The sequence below is a fragment of the Lolium perenne genome, chromosome 2, assembly GCF_019359855.2.
Source record: "Lolium perenne isolate Kyuss_39 chromosome 2, Kyuss_2.0, whole genome shotgun sequence".
NCBI classification, from domain to species: domain Eukaryota; kingdom Viridiplantae; phylum Streptophyta; class Magnoliopsida; order Poales; family Poaceae; genus Lolium; species Lolium perenne.
In genome coordinates, this window is record NC_067245.2 from 82,528,176 (window position 1) to 82,553,602 (window position 25,427).

The following is a 25,427-nucleotide window of genomic DNA, read 5'->3' on the forward strand; positions in this document are numbered from 1 at the left end:
GTAATCCAAATCTAGTATGAACTTTTCTATCAACGGCTTAACTTGGCACAACAAAGCACAAAACTAAGATAAGGAGAGGTTGCTACAGTAGTAAACAACTTCCAAGACACAAAATAAAAACAAAGTACTGTAGGTAAAAACATGGGTTGTCTCCCATAAGCGCTTTTCTTTAACGCCTTTCAGCTAGGCGCAGAAAGTGTGTATCAAGTATTATCGAGAGATGGTGTGTCAACCTTACCTTGGGTTTTACCCTTACCTTTCTTATTGTTTTTCTTTCCCTTTGGTTTAGGAAATATATGATTTCCCCCCGGTATAGAGGTGAATTTCAGAGTGCCTTCTCCCACATCAATGACTGCTCCCAATAGTTTCAGCAGGGATCTTCCGAGTGTGAGTTTTCCTGTCCCTACACATTCAATAACAAGATAATCAATGGATACTGTTCTTCCAAGAATGGTTGTATGCACACCTGCAGCTATTCCCTTAGGAATTATAACAGAGTTATCAATGAAAGTTATTTCTTCTCCTCCTTCCTCGACTCCCCAAAGTTTCAAAGATTTATAAATGCTCTCAGGCATAAGGCAAAATTCAGACATAATATCACAGTAGGCATGAAGAGTTCGATCACCGATAACAATTTTAACAGTAGGATCCCACAATGAAAGTTTAGAGTTCACTAAAACTTGGTCAAGACGATTACGAACATGGCAATAGTTATCATCCAAGCGAGATGTATTTATCTCGAGATTGTTTAATCTATTATAAATGCTAGTGAGGGCTGAATCAAAGTTATTAGCTGAATCATGTGACGCAACCAACTTCTTTATGGCATTAAAAGCTTGATCCCCATTGCAATGAAGGAAATCTCCTCCCACTAAAGTATCCAAAGCATATCTATAGCGAATCATAATACCGAAATAAAAATTACTAAGGAGCAAACTTAGAGTCATTTGAGGTTCAGTTTTACGATAAGAAGTAAAAATTCTAGACCAAGCATCCTTAAAACTCTCCTCATCCCCTTGTTTAAAAGTGAAGACTAATTCTTCAGGCGAAGAAGTAACAGGTTCAGAGCTAGACATGGTAACAAAAGTAACTAATTTTTTTTGAATTTTTAGTGTAGAGTGCAAGACAGTAAATAAAGCAAACTAGATAAAGTAAATGCAAGTAAACTAATTTTTGTGTGTTTTTGATATAGCAAACAAGATAACAAATAAAGTAAAACTAGCAACTAATTTTTTTTTTGTATTTTGATTTAGTGCAGCAAACAAAGTAGTAAATAAAACTAAGCAAGACAAAAACAAAGTAAAGAGATTGAGAAGTGGAGACTCCCCTTGCAGCGTGTCTTGATCTCCCCGGCAACGGCGCCAGAAAAAGAGCTTGATGGCGTGTAACTCACACGTTCGTTGGGAACCCCAAGAGGAAGGTATGATGCGCACAGCAGCAAGTTTTCCCTCAGAAAGAAACCAAGGTTTATCGAACCAGGAGGAGCCAAGAAGCACGTTGAAGGTTGATGGCGGCAGGATGTAGTGCGGCGCAACACCAGGGATTCCGGCGCCAACGTGGAACCTGCACAACACAACCAAAGTACTTTGCCCCAACGAAACAGTGAGGTTGTCAATCTCACCGGCTTGCTGTAACAAAGGATTAACCGTATTGTGTGGAAGATGATTGTTTGCAGAAAACAGTAGAACAAGTATTGCAGTAGATTGTATTTCAGTAAAGAGAATTGGACCGGGGTTCACAGTTCACTAGAGGTGTCTCTCTCATAAGATAAACAGCATGTTGGGTGAACAAATTACAGTTGGGCAATTGACAAATAAAGAGGGCATGACCATGCACATACATATCATGATGAGTATAGTGAGATTTAATTGGGCATTACGACAAAGTACATAGACGGCCATCCAGCATGCATCTATGCCTAAAAAGTCCACCTTCAGGTTATCATCCGAACCCCCTCCAGTATTAAGTTGCAAAGCAACAGACAATTGCATTAAGTATGGTGCGTAATGTAATCAACAACTACATCCTTAGACATAGCATCAATGTTTTATCCCTAGTGGCAACAGCACAACACAACCTTAGAACTTTCGTCACATGTCCCTGTGTCAATGCAGGCATGAACCCACTATCGAGCATAAATACTCCCTCTTGGAGTTACAAGCATCTACTTGGCCAGAGCATCTACTAGTAACGGACAGCATGCAAGATCATAAACAACACATAGATATAACTTTGATAATCAACATAACAAGTATTCTCTATTCATCGGATCCCAACAAACGCAACATATAGAATTACAGATAGATGATCTTGATCATGTTAGGCAGCTCACAAGATCCGACAATGATAGCACAATGGGGAGAAGACAACCATCTAGCTACTGCTATGGACCCATAGTCCAGGAGTAGACTACTCACACATCACACCGGAGGCGACCATGGCGGCGTAGAGTCCTCCGGGAGATGATTCCCCTCTCCGGCAGGGTGCCGGAGGCGATCTCCTGGATCCCCCGAGATGGGATCGGCGGCGGCGGCGTCTCTGGAAGGTTTTCCGTATCGTGGCTCTCGGTACTGGGGGTTTCGTCACGGAGGCTATTTGTAGGCGAAAGGGCAGGTCAAGAGGCGGCACGAGGGCCCCACACCACAGGGCCGCGCGGCCAAGGGGGGGCCGCGCCGCCCTAGGGTGTGGCCCCCTCGTGGCCCCTCTTCGTCTCTCCTTCGGACTTCTGGAAGCTTCGTGGCAAAATAGGACCCTGGCGTTGATTTCGTCCAATTCCGAGAATATTTCGTTACTAGGATTTCTGAAACCAAAAACAGCAGAAAACAGCAACTGGCACTTCGGCATCTTGTTAATAGGTTAGTTCCAGAAAATGCACGAATATGACATAAAGTGTGCATAAAACATGTAGATAACATCAATAATGTGGCATGGAACATAAGAAATTATCGATACGTCGGAGACGTATCAATAATCATAGTACTTTGCAAGTAATTTGATAAAGATACTCAAATGACATGAGCAAGTGATGAACTTGCCTTTCTTGACTGCAAGATTATGCAGGCAAGGTCTTCGATGCGTAATAACTCCAAATTCTGAAATAGCATCATCGTCCTGTAAGGACGATGTTTAAAAGATTGGCAAGGATGCAATAATGCATAAGAATGAGATGCAATCGCTCTAAGCGTGACCTAACCCCGATGATTTAGGATCAGTGAGTTGTAATGATTGATTCAGGGTGTGTTGCACTTTTAGAGTGATTTACAAACAAGGTTCTTATTAAGGTGTGGTTACATGGTATCATAAACAGGTGCTGCAATATATCATCACAATAATATTAATAGCACACAACTATAACATTTGGTATAATCCTAACATGTAATGAATAGTGGTTGGTTTTAGCACTACATGGCATGGTTAATTATCATATACTTCAAAAGAATAACTTTTGAAGAACATGTTCTTTAATAAAGAACAAGTATGATAATTAAGGTTGTGGAGTTCTATGGTTTACTATGGTTTCAACTAATTTTCTGGAGTAAGATTTAGATGGATCCAAACAAGGTTGGATTCATCAATACCTAAGGCTGGTAAGGCTGAGTTAAGCTTAGGCATCCCAAGCAAGTATTTATACATGGTTGCTATCAAGGTTGATTCAGCTGGCTGGTGATTGCTAGCTAGGGTTTATAGGTTCTTATAAGCAGGGTTGATGGTGATTCTTATTTTCTTCAAAAGAATAACTTTCGAAGAACATACTTCTTAAGTAATAAGAAGTATATCAATTAGGGTTGAGGTTGTTTAGGTTTGCTATTTAATTCCCTAAGTAAAGAATGGTTGGTTTCTAAATAGGATGGTTCATAAGTATCCAACACTAGTAGGGTTTAGTGGAACAAGGATATGTAGTGCAAAATAATAGGTATGGGTACTGTTAGGGTTCATCACAATGGTGTGATGATAAATAGGAATGAATAAGGATGATGGCTTTGGTAATAGGATCTAGGGTTTACACTTGGTTGATCCTACTTGATCAACTAGGTTTAGTGATATGCATACATGGAATACTAAATTGCTAGTGATAGGGTTCTACATTTTATGTGGACATAGGTATGTCTTTTAATTGCTAATGATGGCTCTATCATTTGAAATAAAGTACCATGATCACCTGTTCTAACCTTGGTTTTAGGTTAGAAGCAAATTAGGGTTCACATGTAATAATGGAACTAGATTCTAAATGAATTTAGGGTTTAGGGTTTCCAATGAAATGATAGGGTTGTAATATCATTCCATATGGAATTAGGGTTTGCTATTTACCCTATGGTTCAATGATTAATAACTTCATGGTAAAGTTGAAGTTATTAGTAACTTGGAAATAAAAATAATATTGAAATTGGCATTTTATTCTTTTTAAGCAATTAATAATTAGGGTTTAAATCTCTCTAATAAAGATTTAACAAATAATAATAAAGAAAATTAGATTTCATGTTTTTCTTTATTTATTTATTGGTTTTTATTTAATTTGGATAGTTTTCCTAATTTCTGAATTTTAATTGTATTAAGAATTAAAATAAAAAGCTTAAATAACAAGTATTAAATAATTGATTTTTTATTAAAAATAAAAATTTCATTTTATATTTTTATTGGATAAAGTTTACTTTTCTAAGAATTTTGATATATTATTTACCTTTTTCTGAGTTATAATGAATTTTATATGAATTTGCAAAGTATCAGATATTTCCTGGATTTAAATTTAAATGAAAAACCTAAATCTACCCGGACAGCTCCCACCCACCGAGACTGACTGGTGGGCCTTAGGCCACGCCAGCTGCCACGCAGCTCTGACCAAGTCAAACACTCCTGTGGGGTCCCTGGACACGTCATCCCGCCGGTCAACCATCGCCGGTCGGGTCAGCGAACGACGGCGACGGCGATTTAGGCCACGGGAGGAAGGTCGGGAGGTCTCATTCGACGCGTCTTGGCGTGCTGAGCATGCTGGTGGTCTCGCCGCCACGAAATGGTCACCGGAGGAACTCCGGCGAACCGTGAGGCGGCGGCGCTCGCCGGCCAACTTGCTAGATGATGCTACGGGCTACTAAACGGCGTGATTTAAAGTCCTACAGATGCGTGAGGATAACCTGAAGCTGATGAACTGCTCGACGAGGCCCGGGATGGTCGGAGATGATGGCACGGTCGAGGTTTCCGGCGAACCCGAGCGGAAGGGAATTGGCTGATTACGGCGATTGAAGTTTCCCCTTCTCGATTCTTTGATACGGGATGATCTACTCGGCGTGGCAGAGCTCCTCGTCCACTCCACGGAGTCCGGGGTGGTCCCAAACGGTGGCTTCTCGCTCAACTCCGGCGACAGAACACGGTGGTTTGCGGGACATAGAGAGGGTTAGAGAGAGATTAGAATGGCGCCTAGGGTTTCTAGGTTCACCATCGGTTCGATGGCACCCTTTATAGCTCCCGGCGAGGTCGATTTCGACGGTGAGCATCGGCGACGTGTGGCCAGGATGCGGAGGTGGTTTGGGTTAGGGTTTCGGCGCCCGAATCTTGATGATCCTACTGGCCGCGGATTTCACGATCATGTGTTCGGGTTCTGGTATGGTGCTCGCATCCGGCTGATGCTTATCGGCGACGAGGACGTGGAGGTGGCCGACGTTGCTGTGTCGAGCATGCCAGAGAGGAGGAAGACGATGGATGTCTGCGTGTTTTTGTGGATGAATAGGTACTTGGGCCGACTCTGGGCTGATTTGGCTGGGATGGTGATGGTGTTGGGCTGTGATGGTGGGTTGCTCTTGGGCTACGGCCAGGGCTGCCACGGCCAGGTGAGTTTTTTCTTATCTCATTTCTTTTTCTGTTTTTATTTTCTGTTTTCTAATTTGAATTCTGTTTTGAATTCTCTTTTGCAGGTTTTTCTTATTTCAAGTTGATGGAAACTAATAAAAATGGTTAATAGTAATATGTTTTGGATTAGGTTTCTATATGTGTGCATTAACACATGACACATAGTTAACAGTATTGGGTTGAGGATAGAATATTTCATATATTTTGATTTTATAATCCATCTATAAAAGGTTCTAAATTATTTTCCAAAAGGGCCTTACTAATTATCTAGTGATGGTTATTGTTTCATGTGGTATTTCTTTGTAAGAAATTATCTGCAAAGTAAAGCCAACTATTTGGTTTCTTATTTAGGATTATAGTTTTATGGGCATGATTTCATGTGCCCCAATATTTATAAATATTGGAGATTAAGGTTGGTTTGTTCCCATGGCTATTGGTATTACCTTCTTAAGTCTTGGATTTGAATGATTAGAGTAGATCTTACTCCACTCAGGAGAATTTTATTTGTTTGAGAAAATAGTTGGGTGTGCCTCAATATACATGGGTTGAAACTCAAATGTGGACTAGGTTTATTTGTGATCACCCAAGTGATACATAAAATAGAATTAAGATATGGTTTTGGGTTTAACTTGTGATCATCAAGTAATTCACAAGTTAGTTGGAGATATGGTTATAAGTTCTATATGTGATTTAACACCATATTACTTTAGCTATAGTTGCTCTTCCTCACCACACATAGGATGGTTCAATCCAAGATCATTTGGATTGATATAAGGCTGGACTAGACAAAGGTTTGTTACTATTCAGTTGTCTCCCTAATTATCATATGGGAAATGGTTTAGGTTTTCTAATAGTTCCCCTATGATTTTATGTGTTGGATAATATCTACTTATACTATTAGGATTTAACTTATCCTCACATACCTCAAGAACATGATCATGGTTTAGGCATGATCAACTTGTCTTTATTATTTCTACCTCAAGTTTTTAGGGTTTATGATCATTACCCAACTTGTAATGATCAAAGGTTTGGCTTCCTTAAGTATCTCTTATGAACTAGTTTCTCACTTCCAAGATCAAGTGTTATCTTGAGTAGCAAGGGTATAGTACTTCTCTTATAATTCCTTAGGTGGACATGGTCATGGTTATCTCATTAGATTTATATCCCAGGAGAATGCATGAGGTAATTACTTATGATTCTTCTCAGGGAATGATGATTTAATCATCAGGATATATGGATAATTCTCTCCCTTCAATTCAAGTGTTGCCTCATCTATCTTGAGTATAACACCAAAGCTTGAGCTCTATTATAAAGGGATGGTTATTCTAGGGTTTATGGTGTACTCACAATATCTCAATAGGTATTAAGTCTAAATCTCCACTTGGCTATCTTGATTATCTCACCACTCCAAGATGAAATGGTTTACCTAATACTTTAGTTCAAAGTTTATCCTTGATTCTTAAATAGGTAAAGCTAGAATTAGTATGATTGGTCTCTCTCTCATTTGGGAAGGACTTGAATAATATTCTAGGGTTCCTCTTGAAGATGATGATTTGAATACTTGGATGTATATTCAAGGTTTAGCTCAAGGTTTGTTATTGCTTCTCTAATATTTATAACAGAACTCTCACCTCTCTAGGTTTGATGTAAAACTATTTGGAATAGAGAAGAATATATATTTCTTAAGTTGAATCTCCTTATCTTGTTTCCAGGAATAAAGTAGAATGAATACCATGAGGTTCATGGTAGAATCAAGGATTGGTTTAAGACATGGAAAAGATAAGTTAGGAATAGTTACTCCAATTATTGTTACTTGATTTCCCATTAAATGGATGTTCATATGTTGTGGCAAGGATTATCATATTATAATCTTTTATAAGATCAAGCAATTGATCATTGAGTAAAATGTTGGTGTGTTGATTATTAGTTCCATTTGATCTAACCCCTTAGATCAAATCATCTCAACCCAAAACAAAGTTTTATCAAAGTCACATTGAGGTTTATAGCGCTTGACTTGATGAGCTACTTCAATTCCACCAAGATCAAGTGAAACTTCAGTTACTGTGACTGTTTTACTTTAAAGCGCGAAAATTCCCCAGATTTTCTATGTATGAATGCAATGCACACATCTGTTTCCTCTATTTTTGTAACCCCAATACCTGGGATATTACAGTCTCTACCCCTTAAACTAAACTTCGTCCTCGAAGTTTGATCTCTCTCACGTTTCCGGAATGTGGATCTGTCTTGTGCAGACTACGAATTTTCTCGAACTCCGTATTGATCTTACTGGATATAATTGAATATATCCCTTGTCCAGATTCTTCCTGGAATCCAATAATAATACCTGTCTCTGAGCCTTGGCTTCTAACTTTAATTAGTCTTTTAACTCTATAAGGTTGTTTCCTTTCTCATTGAAGATTCAATGATTGGGACTTATTCTGAGGCTGCTAGTCTCAACTGAAGACTAATTTGATAATAAGCTCCTAATTGATAAATAGGTCTTTGTTTTCCCTTACTACCAAAACTGCAATAATGGTACTTGGTAAGGTACTTAATATGGAATGGTCGTGATGGTTTATTTTCCTAAGAATGGATTAGACTAATTTAGTCCATCCAATCATGGTTTATAGTCGATACCTACAACTATTTTGGTTTATTTAGGTTCCATGAAAGGAATCATTCTATTAGTCTTTGGTATTGGTATATTCTATCTTCTTCGGTCTTTGGCCTTTTTGAGCTGTATTTGGTCTATAGTATTTCCTTCATCCAACTTCTTTATGCTTGACTTACTTGAGCTTTCATACTTCTGAGTAAATACTACTCACTTTCTCAAGTTATAGTCCACTTCTTTCTTCCTCGAGGTATGAACCTCGGCTTCTGGTCTGACATCCTTCTGAAAGTAGTGTTCAATAATCTTATGAAAATAAGATCGAACTTCCTCTCAGTTCAGACCTTCATCATCTATCTTGCTCAAAATATTGAGTTTTTGTACTTCCAACTCAATGTTTACTCTACCCCTTAGAGTTTTCTTATGGTATTCAACTCCTTTTCTTCCAACCATTGGATTGATGGTTAGAATATTGGTCTGGTTCTAACTTATGGTTGTACTTCTTCTAAGGTCTCACGAAGAATGTTTGTGGTGTATCCACTCAATTGTGGACATCCAATGTGAATCCTACGACTGAATGATTATAGATCATAGTTATTTGGCTAACAAAGTTTTTATTTGTTCACAATTTCTTGGTACAAATAATGCAATGGTGGACTACTTGATACCAATTGTAGCTATTTGTTATCTAAAAATGGATTCTATTATAGGTTCTGATCAACTGGACGAGATATCTTCTACTCTATCTTCCAGTATTGATCCTATATCAATTGTGGTATTCTGATATCAACTATGGTCTTCTTATATCTGCTATGGGTTCATAGGTCATCTTCCTTTCTTCGAGGGTTTATTGTTGCAAGAAAACCACTGGCTGACACTATGAATATAGTATCCCAAGTGATTTTTCCATGCATCCCTCATCTATATTGACTATGGATCTGCTTGAGCTTCTCCATAATCACCAGATTTCTTACCTTCATGCTTCTCATGTACTAAAGTACTCCTATGTTGAGGTAAAGCATGAGTTTTAATTGGTACTTCCTTCAGAGTATAGTGGTTACTTCTGATGCGTGCAGTTGACACGTCCGTTGGGAACCCCAAGAGGAAGGTGTGATGCGCACAGCGGCAAGTTTCCCTCAGTAAGAAACCAAGGTTTAATCGAACCAGTAGGAGTCAAGAAGCACGTTGAAGGTTGATGGCGGCGGGATGTAGTGCGGCGCAACACCAGAGATTCCGGCGCCAACGTGGAACCTGCACAACACAACCAAAATACTTTGCCCCAACAAAACAGCGAGGTTGTCAATCTCACCGGCTTGCTGTAACAAAGGATTAGATGTATAGTGTGGATGATGATTGTTTGCAGAAAACAGTAGAACGATGTGCAGAGATTGTATTTCAGTATAGAGAATTGGACCGGGGTCCATAGTTCACTAGAGGTGTCTCTCCCATAAGATAAACAGCATGTTGGGTGAACAAATTACAGTTGGGCAATTGACAAATAAAGAGGGCATGACCATGCACATACATATTATGATGAGTATTGTGAGATTTAATTGGGTATTACGACAAAGTACATAGACCGCTATCCAGCATGCATCTATGCCTAAAAAGTCCACCTTCAGGTTATCATCCGAACCCCCTCCAGTATTAAGTTGCTAACAACAGACAATTGCATTAAGTATTGCGCGTAATGTAATCAGTAACTACGTCCTTGAACATAGCACCAATGTTTTATCCCTAGTGGCAACAGCACATCCATAATCTTAGAGATTTCTGTCACTTCCCCAGATTCACGGAGACATGAACCCACTATCGAGCATAAATACTCCCTCTTGGAGTTACAAGCATCTACTTGGCCAGGGCATCTACTAGTAACGGAGAGCATGCAAGATCATAAACAACACATAGACATAACTTTGATAATCAACATAACAAGTATTCTCTATTCATCGGATCCCAACAAACGCAACATATAGAATTACAGATAGATGATCTTGATCATATTAGGCAGCTCACAAGATCCGACAATTGAGCACAATGGGGAGAAGACAACCATCTAGCTACTGCTATGGACCCATAGTCCAGGGGTAGACTACTCACACATCACTCCGGAGGCGACCATGGCGGCGTAGAGTCCTCCGGGAGATGGATCCCCTCTCCGGCAGGGTGCCGGAGGCGATCTCCTGAATCCCCCGAGATGGGATTGGCGGCGGCGGCGTCTCGATGGGTTTTCCGTATCGTGGCTCTCGCACGGGGTTTCGCGACGGAGGCTTTAAGTAGGCGGAAGGGCAGGTCAAGAGGCGGCACGAGGGGCCCACACCACAGGCCGGCGCGGCCAGGGCCTGGGCCGCGCCGCCCTAGGGTGTGTGATGGCGTGTAACTCACACGTTCGTTGGGAACCCCAAGAGGAAGGTATGATGCGCACAGCAGCAAGTTTTCCCTCAGAAAGAAACCAAGGTTTATCGAACCAGGAGGAGCCAAGAAGCACGTTGAAGGTTGATGGCGGCGGGATGTAGTGCGGCGCAACACCAGGGATTCCGGCGCCAACGTGGAACCTGCACAACACAACCAAAGTACTTTGCCCCAACGAAACAGTGAGGTTGTCAATCTCACCGGCTTGCTGTAACAAAGGATTAACCGTATTGTGTGGAAGATGATTGTTTGCAGAAAACAGTAGAACAGTATTGCAGTAGATTGTATTTCAGTATAGAGAATTGGACCGGGGTCCACAGTTCACTAGAGGTGTCTCTCCCATAAGATAAATAGCATGTTGGGTGAACAAATTACAGTTGGGCAATTGACAAATAAAGAGGGCATGACCATGCACATACATATTATGATGAGTATAGTGAGATTTAATTGGGCATTACGACAAAGTACATAGACCGCCATCCAGCATGCATCTATGCCTAAAAAGTCCACCTTCAGGTTATCATCCGAACCCCCTCCAGTATTAAGTTGCTAACAACAGACAATTGCATTAAGTATTGCGCGTAATGTAATCAGTAACTACATCCTTGAACATAGCACCAATGTTTTATCCCTAGTGGCAACAGCACATCCATAATCTTAGAGGTTTCTCATCACTCCCGCATTCACGGAGACATGAACCCACTATCGAGCATAAATACTCCCTCTTGGAGTTACAAGCATCTACTTGGCCAGAGCATCTACTAGTAACGGAGAGCATGCAAGATCATAAACAACACATAGACATAACTTTGATAATCAACATAACAAGTATTCTCTATTCATCGGATCCCAACAAACGCAACATATAGAATTACAGATAGATGATCTTGATCATGTTAGGCAGCTCACAAGATCCGACAATGAAGCACAATGGGGAGAAGACAACCATCTAGCTACAGCTATGGACCCATAGTCCAGGGGTAGACTACTCACACATCACTCCGGAGGCGACCATGGCGGCGTAGAGTCCTCCGGGAGATGAATCCCCTCTCTGGCAGGGTGCCGGAGGCGATCTCCTGAATCCCCGAGATGGGATTGGCGGCGGCGGCGTCTCGCAAGGTTTTCCGTATCGTGGCTCTCGGTGCGGGGGTTTCGCGACGGAGGCTTTAAGTAGGCGGAAGGGCAGGTCAGGAGGCGGCACGAGGGGCCCACACCACAGGGCCGCGCGGCCAAGGGGGGGCCGCGCCGCCCTAGGGTTTGGCCACCTCGTGGCCCCACTTCGTCTCCTCTTCGGTCTCCTGGAAGCTTCATGGCAAAATAGGACCCTGGGCGTTGATTTCGTCCAATTCCGAGAATATTTCGTTACTAGGATTTCTGAAACCAAAAACAATGACAAGAATCGGCACTTCGGCATCTTGTTAATAGGTTAGTTCCAGAAAATGCACGAATATGACATAAAGTGTGCATAAAACATGTAGATAACATCAATAATGTGGCATGGAACATAAGAAATTATCGATACGTCGGAGACGTATCAGTGTGGCCACCTCGTGGCCCCACTTCGTCTCCTCTTCGGTCTTCTGGAAGCTTCGTGGCAAAATAGGACCCTGGGCGTTGATTTCGTCCAATTCCGAGAATATTTCGTTACTAGGATTTCTGAAACCAAAAACAGCAAAAACGACAACGAGCACTTCGGCATCTTGTTAATAGGTTAGTTCCAGAAAATGCACGAATATGACATAAAGTGTGCATAAAACATGTAGATATCATCAATAATCTGGCATGGAACATAAGAAATTATCGATACGTCGGAGACGTATCAACTTCCCACAACTTTGTTTCCTTTATTTGATGAACCTTCATCTTGTCTTCAGAATCTTCCGAATTCGTCACTTCCTCACACGAATACCATTACCCTCTAGATCTTTAACATCAAGTAAGAACTTGATATAGCAACATGCATTTGCATATCAAAGTTTAAACTTCATGTATGGATCTAGTCAAACAATGAAAATCCAATAAAATCCAAGAAGATTCAGCTTTGTGCTTATACTACACATCATCTTAAGCCTGAATATAGTATTTGAGTAAGACATCTCTAAACATCAGGCTCTGATGTGTAGAATATAACACCACATAAGATAGGTTTATATCGTGATACTTAGCACGAATATATGGGACTCTACTATTTGTCTCAACATTTACCGTAATTGCACATTTGCAATGAGATAAACTTGAAACAAGGTGGCCTAGGATAGTTAAAGTTAACCTAGTTTTGTTTGGAAGTACTAACAAAGTATTATACCATATATAAGTGCTATTGATGACTATTTTGTATGATACCACTAGTTCTAATATGGTGACTCTGAACACATATTTATTAGGATATATTCCCTATACTTCTAAGCATTTCTACCATAAGCATATGGTCATGATGTGCTTGGCACACTTCCCATATTTTTGGAACACAGTTCTTGCACTATTATTGAACAACTGGCTTCTTATTGTTTTCCTCCTGTATATTTAAGATGTTCTAGTCCATCACATAACGATTCTCAGGTGAATCATATATGATTAACAACTCTACCCTGTAAGTAGACATATTTTAATCCTATTTCTCTTTCTTACCTCCCATGATTGACTCATCATGGTACATACTACCTTATATGACTTACATTTATCACTTATTATCAAATGTTTCACAAGTTTGGATAGATCTTACTTACCCATTACTTGTCTGGTTATACACCTTCTAGTAGGATATCTTAATTATCTTATCACTTGATATTAGTTCTATTACAGGTCTGAGTAATTCTTATTTAACTATAACATGTGTTGGTACACATCTTCCAATAGGATATCTTCCTTATGGTTGTATCCTCTCTTTGGACTACCATGTTTTGTATACCAACTGTGATCTACTCATCTATGGTTTTAAGAACTTATTGATGTGCTACATGTTTAGGATTAGCTAACTAACTTCACTTAGGAAAGATAGGTAAGAAATGTTGACTCAAGTGTGTCAGGATTATTCTCAAGTGAATATCCATCTCAAGTCATAAGAATATTTGGTTTAACTAAGACAACTTCCTATAGACACTACCAATCCTATAGGTCTCCTTTAAAGGGTTTTAATCCTAGGGTCAAAGCATTTGCTCTGATAACAACTGTGGTGACCCGGCATACCACTGCATGGTGTAGTATGCAAGTCTGATATAACACCAATGAAACACCGTTCCACTAGTATTATATCGCTCAGAGTGGTACAACAGAAACATATGCGGGTCCAAGGCATGTCTATAGAATTACAACATTGACTCTGTTACATAAGATCATCACAGCCTCCTACTTTACAATGAGGTAAATCTGCAAATAAACTCCAGAAGAACGACTCGTAGTCTAATCCTATCACGAACTCTATTTGTAGAGTATTTAACTATCTATAGAGGCTATGAATAGATTCTAGCTAAATAGGAGCTAAGTTTAGGAAGCTAGTTCCCTTCTATGGCTAAACTAGGTTTTCTCCTTGTTGGATGTGGTATCTGACTCCTCTGATAGGGTCCTGTCTCTTGAAGTAGTTGTTGACTCCTCGGCCTTCGAGTTGCACTGTAGATCCTCCTTCGATGCCTCCATATCTAAGCAGGGGATTTAAGAGTGGGATGAGTATGAGCGTACTCAACAAGTTCATTATAGGAAAGAGGTGTTTAATGCACTAGCTACAGCATTAGACCATAAAGTCTAATACCAATGCAAGTTTTCATAATCATTTCTTCAAAAGGTTGCTTTTATTCAGAAGAACTATGTCCGTCAGCCTTCACCGGTTTACTAGAACTTCATGGAGCTCCTTTCCGGCCGCGTTTGCAGTTCCATATCCCGGAACAGGGAGTGACAGGTCACGGTTCTTTACACTCTGCAGAGGTGTGTTGCTTTACCCATAAGAGATCTTAACCTTGGTGCCAACCGAGTCATGTTCTCGTCCACACTTCCTTTGGTGTGAGGCCCGGTATAAGGTCATAGCCAATCATATTCCTCCGCTGCCTCATACACCCACCCGTTGTTGCAAACTCCGACCCTGGGTCCTCGCCGGTCCCATTATTCCCACTTACGGGTGGACCCCGACCACGACAACAGTTCAGGTCTCTACCATGAACTCCTTCGCCGGCAGCTGCAACCCATCATAGACCGCAATTACCGTGGGGACTTTATAGGGACCCCCACCCTACCACTTGTCCTCTCTTGGATCAAGGGTACCACTTGTCCTCTCTTGGATCAAGGGTCTACGGTAAAGCGCATCCGTTGATGTACAAAAGGTGGAAATACAATTGACTATTCCGTCCCACTCCAGATCTTATGGTTAACACGGGTATTACGGCACAAGAATCACTGGCGATATTTGTTGTTTAATCCTAGATGGATATAAACCCTTGCAATGGAACCTCCACCATATCAACACAATCCATGGTTCCATTGCCCACCACATAGTCATATTCATAGTTATGAAAATAGTGGTTTTGGTTTTTATGCAATAGTGATAATCATAGTACTTTGCAAGTAATTTGATAAAGATACTCAAATGACATGAGCAAGTGATGAACTTGCCTTTCTTGACTGCAAGATTATGCAGGCAAGGTCTTCGATGCGTAATAACTCCAAATTCTGAAATAGCATCATCGTCCGGTAAGGACGATGTTTAAAAGATTGGCAAGGATGCAATAATGCATAAGAATGAGATGCAATCGCTCTAAGCGTGACCTAACCCCGATGATTTAGGATCAGTGAGTTGTAATGATTGATTCAGGGTGTGTTGCACTTTTAGAGTGATTTACAAACAAGGTTCTTATTAAGGTGTGGTTACATGGTATCATAAACAGGTGCTGCAATATATCATCACAATAATATTAATAGCACACAACTATAACATTTGGTATAATCCTAACATGTAATGAATAGTGGTTGGTTTTAGCACTACATGGCATGGTTAATTATCATATACTTCAAAAGAATAACTTTTGAAGAACATGTTCTTTAATAAAGAACAAGTATGATAATTAAGGTTGTGGAGTTCTATGGTTTACTATGGTTTCAACTAATTTTCTGGAGTAAGATTTAGATGGATCCAAACAAGGTTGGATTCATCAATACCTAAGGCTGGTAAGGCTGAGTTAAGCTTAGGCATCCCAAGCAAGTATTTATACATGGTTGCTATCAAGGTTGATTCAGCTGGCTGGTGATTGCTAGCTAGGGTTTATAGGTTCTTATAAGCAGGGTTGATGGTGATTCTTATTTTCTTCAAAAGAATAACTTTCGAAGAACATACTTCTTAAGTAATAAGAAGTATATCAATTAGGGTTGAGGTTGTTTAGGTTTGCTATTTAATTCCCTAAGTAAAGAATGGTTGGTTTCTAAATAGGATGGTTCATAAGTATCCAACACTAGTAGGGTTTAGTGGAACAAGGATATGTAGTGCAAAATAATAGGTATGGGTACTGTTAGGGTTCATCACAATGGTGTGATGATAAATAGGAATGAATAAGTATGATGGCTTTGGTAATAGGATCTAGGGTTTACACTTGGTTGATCCTACTTGATCAACTAGGTTTAGTAATATGCATACATGGAATACTAAATTGCTAGTGATAGGGTTCTACATTTTATGTGGACATAGGTATGTCTTTTAATTGCTAATGATGGCTCTATCATTTGAAATAAAGTACCATGATCACCTGTTCTAACCTTGGTTTTAGGTTAGAAGCAAATTAGTGTTCACATGTAATAATGGAACTAGATTCTAAATGAATTTAGGGTTTAGGGTTTCCAATGAAATGATAGGGTTGTAATATCATTCCATATGGAATTAGGGTTTGCTATTTACCCTATGGTTCAATGATTAATAACTTCATGGTAAAGTTGAAGTTATTAGTAACTTGGAAATAAAAATAATATTGAAATTGGCATTTTATTCTTTTTAAGCAATTAATAATTAGGTAATTATTAATTAGGGTTTAAATCTCTCTAATAAAGATTTAGCAAATAATAATAAAGAAAATTAGATTTCATGTTTTTCTTTATTTATTTATTGGTTTTTATTTAATTTGGATAGTTTTCCTAATTTCTGAATTTTAATTGTATTAAGAATTAAAATAAAAAGCTTAAATAACAAGTATTAAATAATTGAATTTTTATTAAAAATAAAAATTTCATTTTATATTTTTATTGGATAGAGTTTACTTTTCTAAGAATTTTGATATATTATTTACCTTTTTCTGAGTTATAATGAATTTTATATGAATTTGCAAAGTATCAGATATTTCCTGGATTTAAATTTAAATGAAAAACCTAAATCTACCCGGACAGCTCCCACCCACCGAGACTGACTAGTGGGCCTTAGGCCACGCCAGCTGCCACGCAGCTCTGACCAAGTCAAACACTCCTGTGGGGTCCCTGGACACGTCATCCCGCCGGTCAACCATCGCCGCTCGGGTCAGCGAACGACGGCGACGGCGATTTAGGCCACGGGAGGAAGGTCGGGAGGTCTCATTCGACGCGTCTTGGCGTGCTGAGCATGCTGGTGGTCTCGCCACCACGAAATGGTCACCGGGGGAACTCCGGCGAACCGTGAGGTGGCGGCGCTCGCCGGCCAACTTGCTAGATGATGCTACGGGCTACTAAACGGCGTGATTTAAAGTCCTACAGATGCGTGAGGATCACCTGAAGCTGATGAACTGCTCGACGAGGCCCGGGATGGTCGGAGATGATGGCACGGCCGAGGTTTCCGGCGAACCCGAGCGGAAGGGAATTGGCTGATTACGGCGATTGAAGTTTCCCCTTCTCGATTCTTTGATACGGGATGATCTACTCGGCGTGGCAGAGCTCCTCGTCCACTCCACGGAGTCCGGGGCGGTCCCAAACGGTGGCTTCTCGCTCAACTCCGGCGACAGAACACGGTGGTTTGAGGGACATAGAGAGGGTTAGAGAGAGATTAGAATGGCGCCTAGGGTTTCTAGGTTCACCGTCGATTCGATGGCACCCTTTATAGCTCCCGACGAGGTCGATTTCGACGGTGAGCATCGGCGACGTGTGGCCAGGATGCGGAGGTGGTTTGGGTTAGGGTTTCGGCGCCCGAATCTTGATGATCCTACTGGCCGCGGATTTCACGATGATGTGTTCGGGTTCTGGTATGGTGCTCGCATCCGGCTGATGCTTATCGGCGACGAGGACGTGGAGGTGGCCGACGTTGCCGTGTCGAGCATGCCAGAGAGGAGGAAGACGATGGATGTCTGCGTGTTTTTGTGGATGAATAGGTACTTGGGCCGACTCTGGGCTGATTTGGCTGGGATGGTGATGGTGTTGGGCTGTGATGGTGGGTTGCTCTTGGGCTACGGCCAGGGCTGCCACGGCCAGGTGAGTTTTTTCTTATCTCATTTCTTTTTTTGTTTTTATTTTCTGTTTTCTAATTTGAATTCTGTTTTGAATTCTCTTTTGCAGGTTTTTCTTATTTCAAGTAGATGGAAACTAATAAAAATGGTTAATAGTAATATGTTTTGGATTAGGTTTCTATATGTGTGCATTAACACATGACACATAGTTAACAGTATTGGGTTGAGGATAGAATATTTCATATATTTTGATTTTATAATCCATCTATAAAAGGTTCTAAATTATTTTCCAAAAGGGCCTTACTAATTATCTAGTGATGGTTATTGTTTCATGTGGTATTTCTTTGTAAGAAATTATCTGCAAAGTAAAGCCAACTATTTGGTTTCTTATTTAGGATTATAGTTTTATGGGCATAATTTCATGTGCCCCAATATTTATAAATATTGGAGATTAAGGTTGGTTTGTTCCCATGGCTATTGGTATTACCTTCTTAAGTCTTGGATTTGAATGATTAGAGTAGATCTTACTCCACTCAGGAGAATTTTATTTGTTTGAGAAAATAGTTGGGTGTGCCTCAATATACATGGGTTGAAACTCAAATGTGGACTAGGTTTTATTTGTGATCACCCAAGTGATACATAAAATAGAATTAAGATATGGTTTTGGGTTTAACTTGTGATCATCAAGTAATTCACAAGTTAGTTGGAGATATGGTTATAAGTTCTATATGTGATTTAACACCATATTACTTTAGCTGTAGTTCCTCTTCCTCACCACACATAGGATGGTTCAATCCAAGATCATTTGGATTGATATAAGGCTGGACTAGACAAAGGTTTGTTATTATTCAGTTGTCTCCCTAATTATCATATGGGAAATGGTTTAGGTTTTCTAATAGTTCCCCTATGATTTTATGTGTTGGATAATATCTACTTATACTATTAGGATTTAACTTATCCTCACATACCTCAAGAACATGATCATGGTTTAGGCATGATCAACTTGTCTTTATTATTTCTACCTCAAGTTTTTAGGGTTTATGATCATTACCCAACTTGTAATGATCAAAGGTTTGGCTTCCTTAAGTATCTCTTATGAACTAGTTTCTCACTTCCAAGATCAAGTGTTATCTTGAGTAGCAAGGGTATAGTACTTCTCTTATAATTCCTTAGGTGGACATGGTCATGGTTATCTCATTAGATTTATATCCCAGGAGAATGCATGATGTAATTACTTATGATTCTTCTTAGGGAATGATGATTTAATCATCAGGATATATGGATAATTCTCTCCCTTCAATTCAAGTGTTGCCTCATCTATCTTGAGTATAACACCAAAGCTTGAGCTCTATTATAAAGGGATGGTTATTCTAGGGTTTATGGTGTACTCACAATATCTCAATAGGTATTAAGTCTGAATCTCCACTTGGCTATCTTGATTATCTCACCACTCCAAGATGAAATGGTTTACCTAATACTTTAGTTCAAAGTTTATCCTTGATTCTTAAATAGGTAAAGCTAGAATTAGTATGATTGGTCTCTCTCTCATTTGGGAAGGACTTGAATAATATTCTAGGGTTCCTCTTGAAGATGATGATTTGAATACTTGGATGTATATTCAAGGTTTAGCTCAAGGTTTGTTATTGCTTCTCTAATAATTATAACAGAACTCTCACCTCTCTAGGTTTGATGTAAAACTATTTGGAATAGAGAAGAATATATATTTCTTAAGTTGAATCTCCTTATCTTGTTTCCAGGAATAAAGTAGAATGAATACCATGAGGTTCATGGTAGAATCAAGGATTGGTTTAAGACATGGAAAAGATAAGTTAGGAATAGTTACTCCAATTATTGTTACTTGATTTCCCATTAAATGGATGTTCATATGTTGTGGCAAGGATTATCATATTATAATCTTTTATAAGATCAAGCAATTGATCATTGAGTAAAATGTTGGTGTGTTGATTATTAGTTCCATTTGATCTAACCCCTTAGATCAAATCATCTCAACCCAAAACAAAGTTTTATCAAAGTCACTTGATGAGCTACTTCAATTCCACCAAGATCAAGTGAAACTTCAGTTACTGTGACTGTTTTACTTTAAAGCGCGAAAATTCCCCAGATTTTCTATGCATGAATGCAATGCACACATCTATTTCCTCTATTTTTGTAACCCCAATACCTGGGATATTACAAATACTCCCTCTTGGAGTTAAGAGTAAAAACTTGGCCAGAGCCTCTACTAATAACGGAGAGCATGCAAGATCATAAACAACACATAGGTAATAGATTGATAATCAACATAACATAGTATTCTCTATCCATCGGATCCCAACAAACACAACATATAGCATTACAGATAGATGACCTTGATCATGTTAGGCAGCTCAAAAGACCCGACAATGAAGCATAATGAGGAGAAGACAACCATCTAGCTACTGCTATGGACCCATAGTCCAGGGGTGAACTACTCACTCATCACTCCGGAGGCGACCATGGCGGTGTAGAGTCCTCCGGGAGATGATTCCCCTCTCCGGCAGGGTGCCGGATGCGATCTCCTGAATCCCCCGAGATGGGATTGGCGGCGGCGGCGTCTCTGGAAGGTTTTTCATATCGTGGCTCTCGGTACTGGGGGTTTCGCGACGAAGACTATATGTAGGCGGAAGGGCAGGTCAGGGGGCCACACGGAGGCCCCACACGCTAGGCCGGCGCGGGCCCCCCTGGGCCGCGCCGCCCTAGTGTGGCGGCGCCCCGTGGCCCCACTTCGTCTTCCCTTCGGTCTTCTGGAAGCTTCGTGTGAAAATAGGCCCCTGGGCGTGATACGTCTCCGACGTCTCGATAATTTCTTATGTTCCATGCCACATTATTGATGTTATCTACATGTTTTATCCACACTTTATGTCATATTCGTGCATTTTCTGGAACTAACCTATTAACAAGATGCCGAAGTGCCGATTCTTTGTCTGCTGTTTTTGGTTTCAGAAATCCTAGTAAGGAAATATTCTCGGAATTGGACGAAATCAACGCCCAGGGTCCTATTTTGCCACGAAGCTTCCAGAAGACCGAAGAGGAGACGAAGTGGGGCCACGAGGTGGCGACACCATAGGGCAGCGCGGCCCAAGCCCTGGCCGCGCCGACCTATAGTGTGGTCCCCTCGTGACGCCCCTTGACCTGCCCTTCCGCCTACAAATAGCCTTCGTCGCGAAACCCCCAGTACCGAGAGCCACGATACGGAAAACCTTCCAGAGACGCCGCCGCCGCCAATCCCATCTCGGGGGATTCAGGAGATCGCCTCCGGCACCCTGCCGGAGAGGGGAATCATCTCCCGGAGGAATCTACGCCGCCATGGTCGCCTCCGGAGTGATGTGTGAGTAGTCTACCCCTGGACTATGGGTCCATAGCAGTAGCTAGATGGTTGTCTTCTCCCCATTGTGCTTAATTGTCGGGTCTTGTGAGCTGCCGAACATGATCAAGATCATCTATCTGTAATTCTATATGTTGTGTTTGTTGGGATCCGATGAATAGAGAATACTATGTTATGTTGATTATCAATTTATGTCTATGTGTTGTTTATGATCTTGCATGCTCTCCGTTACTAGTAGATGCTCTGGCCAAGTAGATGCTTGTAACTCCAAGAGGGAGTATTTATGCTCGATAGTGGGTTCATGTCTCCGTGAATCTGGGGAAGTGATAGAAATCTCTAAGATTATCGATGTGCTGTTGCCACTAGGGATAAAACATTGGTCCTATGTTCGAGGATGTAGTTACTGATTACATTACGCGCAATACTTAATGCAATTGTCTGTTTTTAGCAACTTAATACTGGAAGGGGTTCGGATGATAACCTGAAGGTGGACTTTTTAGGCATAGATGCATGCTGGATAGCGGTCTATGTACTTTGTCGTAATGCCCAATTAAATCTCACTATACTCATCATAATATGTATGTGCATGGTCATGACCTCTTTATTTGTCAATTGCCCAAATATAATTTGTTCACCCAACATGCTGTTTATCTTATGGGAGAGACACCTCTAGTGAACTGTGGATCTCGGTCCAATTCTTTATACTGAAATACAATCTACTGCAATACTGTTCTACTGTTTTCTGCAAACAATCATCATCCACACTATACATCTAATCCTTTGTTACAGCAAGCCGGTGAGATTGACAACCTCGCTGTTTCGTTGGGGCAAAGTACTTGGTTTGTGTTGTGCAGGTTCCACGTTGGCGCCGGAATCCCTGGTGTTGCGCCGCACTACATCTCGCCGCCATCAACCTTCAACGTGCTTCTTGGCTCCTACTGGTTCGATAAACCTTGGTTTCATACTGAGGGAAACTTGCCGCTGTACGCATCACACCTTCCTCTTGGGGTTCCCAACGGACGCGTGCTGTACGCGTATCAAGCACTTTTTCTGGCGCCGTTGCCGGGGAACTGAAGAAAAGTTAAACCACAGAGATCTCTAACTCCCACATCAACTTTGCGCCAGCAGCACTTTTTCTGGCGCCGTTGCCGGGGAGATCAAGACACGCTGCAAGGGGAGTCTCCACATCCCAATCTCTTTTACTTTGTTTTTGTCTTGCTTAGTTTTATTTACTACTTTGTTTGCTGCACTAAATCAAAATACAAAAAAAATAGTTGCTAGTTTTACTTTATTTGCTATCTTGTTTGCTATATCAAAAACACAAAAAAATTAGTTACTTGCATTTACTTTATCTAGTTTGTTTTATTTACTGTTGCTAAAATGGGTACTCCTGAAAATACTAAGTTGTGTGACTTCACAACCACAAATAATAATGATTTCTTATGCACACCTATTGCTCCACCTGCTACTACAGCAGAATTCTTTGAAATTAAACCTGCTTTACTGAATCTTGTTATGCGAGAGCAATTTTCTGGTGTTAGTTCTGATGATGCTGCTGCCCATCTCAATAATTTTGTTGAACTATGTGAAATGCAAAAATATAAAGATGTAGATGGTGACATTATAAAATTAAAATTGTTCCCTTTCTCATTAAGAGGAAGAGCTAAATATTGGTTGCTATCTCTGCCTAAGAATAGTATTGATTCATGGACTAAATGCAAGGATGCTTTTATTGGTAGATATTATCCCCCTGCTAAAATTATATCTTTGAGGAGTAGCATAATGAATTTTAAACAATTAGATACTGAACATGTTGCACAAGCATGGGAAAGAATGAAATCTCTGGTTAAAAATTGCCCAATCCATGGACTGACTACTTGGATGATCATCCAAACCTTTTATGCAGGACTGAATTTTTCTTCGCGGAACCTATTGGATTCAGCTGCTGGAGGTACCTTTATGTCCATCACTCTTGGTGAAGAAACAAAGCTTCTTGATAATATGATGATCAACTACTCTGAATGGCACACGGAAAGAGCTCCACAAGGTAAGAAGGTAAATTCTGTCGAAGAAACCTCTTCCTTGAGTGATAAGATTGATGCTATTATGTCTATGCTTGTGAATGATAGGACAAATGTTGATCCTAATAATGTTCCGTTAGCTTCATTGGTTGCACAAGAAGAACATGTTGATGTAAACTTCATTAAAAATAATAATTTCAACAACAATGCTTAGCGGAACAATTCTAGTAACAACTATAGGCCATATCCTTATAATAATGGCAACGGTTATGGTAATTCTTATGGGAATCCTTACAACAATAATAGGAATTCACCCCCTGGACTTGAAGCCATGCTTAAAGAATTTATTAGTACACAAACTGCTTTTAACAAATCTGTTGAAGAAAAGCTTGGGAAAATTGATATACTTGCTTCTAAAGTCGATAGTCTTGCTGCTGATGTTGATCTTTTGAAATCGAAAGTTATGCCTAATGAAAATCTTAATAATAAAATTGTTACTACAGCAAATTCCATCCAAGTTAGAATTAATGAGAATATAAGATTGATGGCCGAATTGCGTGCTAGGTGGGAAAGAGAAGAAAATGAAAAAGAAGATAATATAGCTAAAGTTTGGACTATTACCACCACTAGTAATGCTAATGCTACACATGTTGCTACACCTCCTACTATTAATAACAAAAGAATTGGTGTTAGCAATGTTTCCACTTCTAATGCAAAGCGCGAGAAACTGCTAAAGCTAAAATTGAAACCGCTCGTGATAAAACTGCTGAAATTTTTTCCAACATTGGGGATGATGATCCCATTGCTTTAGATTATAATGGTTTGAATTTTGATGATTGCCACATCTCTGAAGTTATAATGTTCTTGCAAAAACTTGCTAAGAGTCCTAATGTTAGTGCTATAAATTTGGCTTTCACGCAACATATTACAAATGCTCTCATAAAAGCTAGAGAAGAGAAATTAGAGCGCGAAGCCTCTATTCCTAGAAAGCTAGAGGATGGTTGGGAGCCCATCATTAAGATGAAGGTTAAAGATTTTGATTGTAATGCCTTATGTGATCTTGGTGCAAGTATTTCCGTTATGCCTAAGAAAATCTATAATATGCTTGACTTGCCACCGCTGAAAAATTGTTATTTGGATGTTAATCTTGCTGATCATTCTACAAAGAAACCTTTGGGGAAAGTTGATAATGTTCGCATTACCGTTAACAATAAACTTGTCCCCATTGATTTTGTTGTCTTGGATATTGAATGCAATGCATCTTGTCCCATTATATTGGGAAGACCTTTTCTTCGAACTGTTGGTGCTATCATTGATATGAAGGAAGGTAATATAAAATATCAATTTCCTCTCAAGAAAGGTATGGAACACTTTCCTAGAAAGAGAATGAAGTTACCTTTTGATTCTATTATTAGAACAAATTATGATGTTGACACTTCGTCTCTTGATAATACTTGATACACACTTTCTGCGCCTAGCTGAAAGGCGTTAAAGAAAAGCGCTTATGGGAGACAACCCATGGTTTTTACTACAGTACTTTGTTTTTATTTTGTGTCTTGGAAGTTGTTTAATACTGTAGCAACCTCTCCTTATCTTAGTTCAGTGTTTTGTTGTGCCAAGTAAAGTCGTTGATAGTAAAGTGCATACTAGATTTGGATTACTGCGCAGAAACAGATTTCTTTGCTGTCACGAATCTGGGCTGTTTTCTCTGTAGGTAACTCAGAAAATTATGCCAATTTACGTGAGTGATCCTCAGATATGTACGCAACTTTCATTCAAATTGAGCATTTTCATTTGAGCAAGTC